At 35.4% G+C, this 8,835-nt stretch overlaps 1 pseudogene; it reads right to left on the bottom strand.

Moving 5' to 3' along the window:
• Positions 1-605: 605 nt before the first annotated feature.
• Positions 606-5,024, bottom strand: LOC143574718 (protein STRICTOSIDINE SYNTHASE-LIKE 4 pseudogene; annotated as a pseudogene).
• Positions 5,025-8,835: the final 3,811 nt, after the last annotated feature.

Below are 8,835 nucleotides of genomic sequence, written 5' to 3'. Positions count from 1 at the left end.
TACCAGCAAGGCACGTGCGTAGGCTACTGTTGGTGGAACAGGAACACTGTTGCAGCCGGCCATACCTCTTTGGAAACCTACCTTCGGCTATAAATACCACAAATGGTATGACCATCTCATCTTATCATATCTTACTACATTATCATCATATTATACCTGATATCTGCTCTAGCAATCTCTTAATATACTTTTATATTTAAAGAGCAATCTAGTCTGATTCTCACGCCGGAGGGTGGTCACAAGGAGGAACCCCCCCTTCTCAGTGACGAGCTCACGGTGTTTGTTTTGCAGGTTATCAGAAGAACCATCTTCCAAGGGTCTAACCCCTCGTGGGAAACATCTCTCCAACCCCCAGGTTACCAGTAATCTGTCCGGGGTCCGGTTAGTGTTTCTTCACTAATGCAACAAATGACCCAGCAATTCCAACAGGAAATAAATGCACTGAGAAGAAAATTGCCTCAACTTGAAGAAGATGATAACTAGGAACCGAATGCTTTGCCTTTATTTAGAAGTTTGAATATCTTGTGTTTTGAACTTTAACTATCTTGTATTTTCGTTGAATATTATGTGTCGTTTTAATTTTTTTTATATTGTTTGAATTCAGGTTAAAAATGCAAATTATATATATATATAATTATAAATAGCCAACTGACCGTGGGAATAGCAATCCAATAGTGGCCCTCACCATCGTAACGAATATTATCGGGCATGCCAGGCAATCCATCAATAAATACATCTATGGAACCGGCTTTTTCCCCTTGTATGTAGTACCTCTTGCATCTCAACCTACAATTTCAATGACCAAATTAAACATCAAATCCTAAATCCCACGAGACATAATAATAATAATAATAATAATAATAATAATAATAATAATAATAATAATCCTCGAAAGGATTTGATACGTAAAATTTTTTTGGTCATATTCAAATAGAATAATATATATACAAATATATATATATACAAATATATATATAAGAAAAGAAAGTAATAATAATAAATAAAATAAAACAAGACGAGACTTGCGATACTTGTCTTCTCGACGGTAGATTTGAGGTATAAAGGTTATGGTGAGGGTGGTGCCATGATTTCTCAACTGAAAGTAATAATAATAATAATAATAATAATAATAATAATAATAATAATAATAAGAAGAAGAAGAAGAAATGAGTAAAGAAAAAAATAGACGGGTATTGTCAGAATGAGTTATTTTTCAAGTAATGCATGTTAAAACGGATCGGTCCCATCAACATTTTGTGTCAACCTTTCAAAAATAGTACATTATCAAAATACATAATATCTGAGTTGTTTAAACAAACCAATTTATAATATATATTGAAAACATTTAAAAGACACCTTAAGCGATTTTCAGCTCATTTGATGTTCTTTCTTTGTTAGAGATCTTTTAAAATTTGACCATTTAAAATAAAATCTAACCAAAACCCGCAATCATGTAACACCATATGTAGTGGGCGTTAGCCTAATGCGATGCCACCAAATCAAGCGCTGCATACCATTACAAAGAGGAGAATGTGTGTGTGGTAGGCGGGGTTGGGGTTGAGCGCTACTTCAACGGTAGGCGTTAGAAGGGGAGAAGATGCTAATGGGTGGAAGCTATAACTTTTCTCAACCAATCATACCCCCTATTCATATACATATATTTTAATAAAAAATAGATCAAATAACTTGATTAAACTGTTACACACATTTGGTTGTTTACTTGGTGAATGCTCATTCGTCTACGTGACGGTGTTTTTTGTTATTAAAGCTCCTCTACAACACATGGTCCATTGGATTGAAATTACCACATCTGAAATAAGTTAGTAAACTTATATCACAGTTTCACAGAAGATAACAAAGTCTTGATTTGGGGACATTTCAACACCATTAGCATAGTAAAGATCTCGAGCAATAAGTTTGGTCTCCTTCGTTGAGGGATCATAACTCATGAATCTACCATAAGGACGACCTTCTAATATGTCTAATATGAAATTGTGCAAGTCATATTTCCAAGAGGCGTCCGTGAAGTACAATACACCGCTTTTTGCAACTGCTACACCGTCTGTTGTTCTAAATTTTACGCCTTCTGCCTCATCTGTCAATACTTCAATCTCAACCTCTTTGGTTATTTTAAGAATTCCCTATGAACAAAAAAAATCAACAGGAATAAAAGTTACATAATATATGATACAAAGGGCTTGTAAGAAATCAAGGACCAAGTATGTATACAACAAATAATTAATATCTTATAATCAATTATTTCGAAATAAAGAAATATCCTCCATTTTTATATGTTGAAATTGAGGCTTTTTATTCAGATAAATCATATCTTGCTATTTTTCCGATGCTTTTTTTTGTGCTCCTTAATGACTAAAAAGTTGGATTTCTTATAATGATAACTAGCCAATTTATGTCTTTTTTTTTTGCCATCCTTTTTTCACAAGGTCCTTTAGAAAATTCCCTCAATTATTCTATCATTTACTACTCATAGACAGCTACATTTTTCATATATCTTAGCTAAGAAGAGCGCCCATGTTGTGGCAATTCCATCCCGAAAGTAATGGGTTTCTCCTATAGCACGTTCTTGTACATAGCTTAAGGCTCCCGGTTAGGTAGCAGGAGCAACTTTTAATTTATTATGAGCCCAAATTAACAATGAATTCAATAAGTTCTTGCCAATAACAACGTCCACTAAATTAAAAAATTAAACTAAAAGCCCATACAAAATAAGTACCTAGGAAAAAAACATATGCGAATTTAAAAAAAACTATTCAGTTAATTCGTATAGATATATTTTCATTATTCGCTTGGATTAATAGCATCTCATGTGCTTTCATTAATGTAATTTATTTCGCTTTGATCGTCTTTTTCAATTTATGCGTTTACTTTTAATAAAATAGTAGGAAAATATCAAGCATAAACTTTATAAGTTGTTAAAGTAATTATTAAGTTAAATAGATCAATTTTCGTTATATAGCACCTATTTAACACCCGATCAATCCTGTTAATAAAAAAAGTACATAACATGATTATTTTAATTTATTTTTTTAAATATTTGAAATCAGTATGCTAGGCTATATCATTTCTTCTTATTGGTAGATAAAGCTTAAAATTATATTATAGACATAAGATATAAAGTAGTTATACAGAGATGTATTCATTTTTGATACTTGTGTTAAATGCATCATCTCTAACCTGTTTAACACGATAAAACGTTGTACTTATGTTTTTATATTGCAATAGATAAATTAAACCAAGAAACATGTTAAATTAGTTAAAAGTTGTATGAAGTACCTTCTTCAACCCAAACAGTTTTATTTTTAATGTAGTATGAGTTATTTTGACTTGTAAGCAAGTCGCTTTGTCCCTTTTTCGACTAGTCCTTTTCTTTGATTTATATTTTATTTTATAGCATATTTTTAATATGTTATAGATTAAATGTTAAATTTAAAACATGTCTTAAATTTGGTTATATCATAAAATATAATTTCATTTTACTTGTATACTGCTCATTACTATCATAGTACAACAATTTATTTTTGTTATCAATTCAAAGCCGACTTTATTTAAAGGTATTGATATTTCAGTACGTGTTTAATGAATCATGAATGTTGTCAAGGATAATATTCTTGCACATTTTTCTTAACAATATTCGTGTACATTTTTTTTAACGGTAAATTTTACTCATATTATACTTTACATCAATGAGTTTATTTTTTTTTTTTTTGCCCATGTTTGAATTTGGAACATCCCTTCTATAAAGCTTCATGGACATTTAACATCCTAATTTTTGACATTTTCTACAATCTGTGCTTAACCACGGCTTAATAATTAAACCAACATGCATTCAATACAGTAGGGGTGCAAATTTTTACACCACATGCATTAAAACATATACTTAATATGAAATTCACGGTTTAGGACTTTAGTATAAAAGGGGTTGGGTCAGTTTCGGGTTAAGACAGCCAAACACGTTTAGCTAAATGAATCGTGTTTATGTCAAGCTAATGGGTTCACAGGCCTATTTGTTTTTTTGTTTTATTTTTAAAATGTGTTTTATGCTATAAAGTAAGTTGGTTATACATGTTTGCATTTTTCTTTTGCTGTAAAGTTGAAATTTTAAAGCATTAATATGTGAAATAATAAGGACCTACCACCCTGTAAACATGACCCATGTATGTAGCACATAAAAATCGATTAATTTACTTAACTTCTCTCATGTGTTTGTCCCTACACAAACTTTCAATAACAACGTGCAGGTTTATTTTCCATTGACAACAATAAATATGGACAGAATTAGTTATATACTATGTTATTAAATAAATATATGTCTGGTTTATTGTAAAATGCTTAATTAACCATGAAAATAAATCTAGAATTTTATGTATAAACTCATTCTTCATATTTATTAATTACAAGTAATTGAAATTATATCATAAACAAAAATCAAATATATTTTATTATCAAATGGTTTGATGTACTAGCTAGGCCGGTTATTTCTAAAATATAAATAAAAGGTGTGGAATGGATACGTGACAATTAAAACAAAAAAGATATGTTAATCAATCTCTTTTGACCATCTATATTATATTAAATTAAAGGAAATTAAAAAAATAACAGTGTATATGCTGCCGACTAACCTTGTAAGCATCCGCGACGTAAAGCTCGCCGGAGTAACCAAGAGCGAGGCCAAGAGGGCGACCACCAGTGTTAACCCAGTCCTACACCACCAAGCCGTTGACTCGTTTAATCCACCCATCAAGACAGCTGGTGTAAATAACGCCTGACTTGTGGTCATGCACGATGTCTTCGGGCCCCAACAACTGACCGTCTCCGATGTTTTCAGAACCATGGAGCAGACGTGGGTTGGTACGAGGTAGTACAAACATGGGTTTCTTGGTTAACTCATCGAAGTGGACAACAAGTAGAGATAGAGATAGAACGACGGAGGAGAGGAGTAGACCCCAACGCCTGGTGGTCGTTTGGTTAATTACCATTGGTGCTGCTGACTTATGGGAGGCCATAATATAGAGATAAGTCTCAAGCTGTGTAATACTAATAGAAATAGTAGGTGTGGTATGGTGTCATTTACCTCTTGTCTTGTCTTGTCTTGTGTACAAGAGACCTAGCTAGCTACATTTATTTATTTGAGTAACGTAAGAGATCAAGAGTTTATTCACTATTTTAACTTTAATTTTATCTCTAGTAAACTACCGTAGCTAATAAACTATACCGTAGCTAATAAACTAATAACTAGTATTTTACTCAGCTCGTTGCGCCGGGCATGTTGGTAAAACTTGGGTGTTGGTAAAACCCAAGCATTGGGGTCTCTGCTTTGAGACGGTAAGTCGACACAAATTCGATTAGTTTTGGTTATCTGCGTTATGGCATTATAACTAAAACGAAAACAATTTAAAAACTAAGGTGGACCAATGGGGTGTCGTCGGTCACTAAAGCTCGGGCTTTGGTAAAAACCCGAGTGTTGTCGATCTCGGGCGATGAGTGTACACAAATTCGGTCGCTCTCAGTCATGTTCGTTACGATACTGGAACTAAAAAAACAAAAATAAAATTGGTATCCTGTCAATTTTCGTTACTGTGCCGATGCTAAAACAAAATGCGGTGATTGCACGCAAACTCGGTCGGTTTTACTTAACGACACAACTATCCGGTCCACGTTAAAGTTAATGTTGAAAGACAAACCATTCTATCATATACAAAAACATAAATAACACAATTAAAAAAATAAAAGAATGGCTTGTTACAACTAGGATTCAAACTTGGGTTGTAAACTAACACAAGGAGTTTCACTTACCAACACGACCACCCAACCAACACTAACACATGTGCTATTTTTCAAAACCATTAATACATATACAAAAAGAAAACAAAAAAAACTACTTTTATGACACCAAAGTTCTCATTTATACTAATTAGATAATATGCTCGCCAACATTAAATATATGAGAAAAAAAGTTTTGAAGATATATATATTATGTGGGTTTTCTTTTTCATCCAAATTATCTATAGAGAAGTAAAGTAGAAGATTGGTGTCGCAAGGCCCTGATTGGGCCAAGTGGCACCACCTTAACGATCCAAACTTTTTTTTTTATTTTTTTTTGTTTTATAGGTTAAATGTTATTTCTTTTTGTTTTTTTCTAGATTCGTAACGAACGTTTTGTTTTTTGTATTACCGAATTTGTGTCGAATCACCGTCACAACGTCTGGGACTGACAATACTCGGGTTTTACCGACTCACCTTTTTGTTTAGACTCGTAGCAAACGTTTTATTTTTTGTATTACTGAATTTGTGTTGACTCACCACCATAACGCCCAAGACTGATGATAACCGTCGTTTGAGTCATGCAAAAACCTAATTAACCTAAGCAGCTAGGGTAAGTCAGGTATCGTATCCACCAGGAGTATGTGGTTAGTGTGAAGTGAAATCAATTTCTAAACTTATGAAGTAATTCAATTAAAGTGCTGATCATACTAGCAATTGGTTTATATGTTGTAACAAGCAAGCAAGTAATCACGTGTTCAATCAATTAACAAAGACAAATCACACCCGGGAATCCAAGTAATTAACCTAACAACAAACTCATGCAATTTAACAGATTAACAATCACTGATTAACACCGATTGACTAACTAGAAAAACCTTAGGCATCAACGCTTACTAACACACGGCACTGGTTATCAAACAGTCCCTGCCAGTGTGACTCAACTAAGGGAAAGCGTATGCTTCATCACATTCAACTAGTCAAAACAATCCTATAAGCAATTATCATAGCAACTGGCACAATAATCGTTCTGATAGAAATAAACCTAAACCGACTGAGTGCACAATAATACTAGACATCAATACTCATAGATTAATCAAAGATCATTACAATCAATTCATTCTAAATACATGAGAAAAACTGAAAGATACAATACTCTACATCCCGGGTATGACTCGAAGAAACTAGTCGCGCATCGGCATCTCTCGGGCCTCGGTTATGATCTGGTAGGCCATGTAGGACACTTAGAGATGATTGGGGATGATCGGGACTTGTTCTTCTGCTCTGGAAATCGCCTGGAAGGTGAATAATGGCGTCTACGGTCGTCGAAACGAATATAACATGCAAACCCTAACTTTCCCGTCTGTGCGGACCATCGCGCTACGCGATGGACCAAAAGTCAAAGCATCATTAAATCAAGAGCATCGCGTAGCGCGATGCCCTGCCTCCCACACCGATCGCGCTACGCGATGGGTCACTTCAGTCAGCAAGTCCACATGAGTGCCTCGGTAAGCGTGCTGGACATCCCGGGTCTTCATTCCATGCTCGTACAGGTCCAAATTAAGCGCGTTAAGTACCTGTGACCTGAAACACAATAAACATGTATGAAGTACCATAGTTCCTAAACTAAACGAGTAAAACGGGTAAGTTAACACACATAAATATGTACAAATAAACCGAACATCACATCCCCACACTTATCTTTTGCTCGCCCTCAAGCAAAACTCTAAAGTAAATATTAACCGCCATCATAGGTCAACCAATTATCACCATTAATAATGTCATTCCCAGTTTCCCAGACTAACACTTTCTGGATTGACAACCCACAAATAAAGTTAATGCTACCATAAAACTATTGAATCGCCCAGACAAGTGTACGTTGTTTCCGGTTAAAGCATACATGTTCACACCCCTCACACTAGAGGTGGACAACAAAACCGGTTCCTGGAACCGGTAGAGGTGGAACCGAACCGGAACCGAACCGGTTCCTACCCGTTTTTCGTAGGAACCGGTTCGGTTCCGTTTCAACCCGACGATCCGGGACCGGTTTGACATTTTTGGAGGTGGACCGGGTAGGAACCGGAACCGAACCGGAACCGGTTCTGGAACCGGTTCTACCGGAACCGGTTCGGAACCGGTTCTAGCCGTTGGAGTAGTTCTAGCCGTTGGGAAACGGTTTTATGGCCGTTTTTTGACTGTTGGGGTCAAAAATGGCCGTTTTTTGGCTCCCCAAACACCCCACTACTAGTATAAATAGGTATTTGGTGTAATGGGTTCATCACAACACTCAAAACGCAAACCCGAACGCAAAAAAATACAAAAAAACGCTATTACAACGTTCTGAGTTCTCTAATCTCTTGTTTTCTCTTCTTCTATATTCATATTTGTTGTTATGGCTGCCTCACAATCATCGGTTGGTCAAGGTTCCACCGCCGGACCAAGTTTCGTTCGTATTGTACCTCATAATCGTAATCAAGAGATTTGGTGCAATTGGGATTTGGTTGAATTGAGTGACCATTCATTGAAGGCTCGGTGCAAGTTTTGTGGGATTTATTTAAACCCACTTTCGAATTCAAATTTGAAGAAACACATCGAAAGACCGTATTGCAGGGCGTTGAAACAGAACGTCGAGTCGCAACAAACGCAAATGGATAGTGAAGGCGGAATATTTACATACCAAATTGATCGAGTTCAAGATCGTATGGCGAAGTTTGTGATTCAAGAAGCTTTGCCGTTTAGCCACTTCGACAACCCTCGCTTAACCGCCATGATTCGAGATACGCTTCAACCACAATACACTCACGTAAGTCGTCATACTCTTAAACGTTATTGTTTAAAATTGTGGAAGAAGGCCAAAGAGGTACTAATTGCATATTTTGAAAATATAAATACGGGAATAAACTTAACTAGTGATGTTTGGTCGGCTCCACATGGTCTACCCGAATCTTATCTTTGTGTCATCGCTCATTGGGTAGACCCGTCATCGTGGGAAATGATGAAACGCACCATTGCTTTCGAACTCTTTGAGTATCCACATACGGGAGATAATTTGTT

Source organism: Bidens hawaiensis, unplaced genomic scaffold (genome assembly GCF_021521415.1).
Source record: "Bidens hawaiensis isolate Kalapana, Puna unplaced genomic scaffold, B.hawaiensis_p1.1 tig00027091_1, whole genome shotgun sequence".
NCBI classification, from domain to species: domain Eukaryota; kingdom Viridiplantae; phylum Streptophyta; class Magnoliopsida; order Asterales; family Asteraceae; genus Bidens; species Bidens hawaiensis.
The sequence above is the reverse complement of the archived record's forward strand: the minus strand, read 5'-3'. Positions and strand labels throughout refer to the sequence as shown.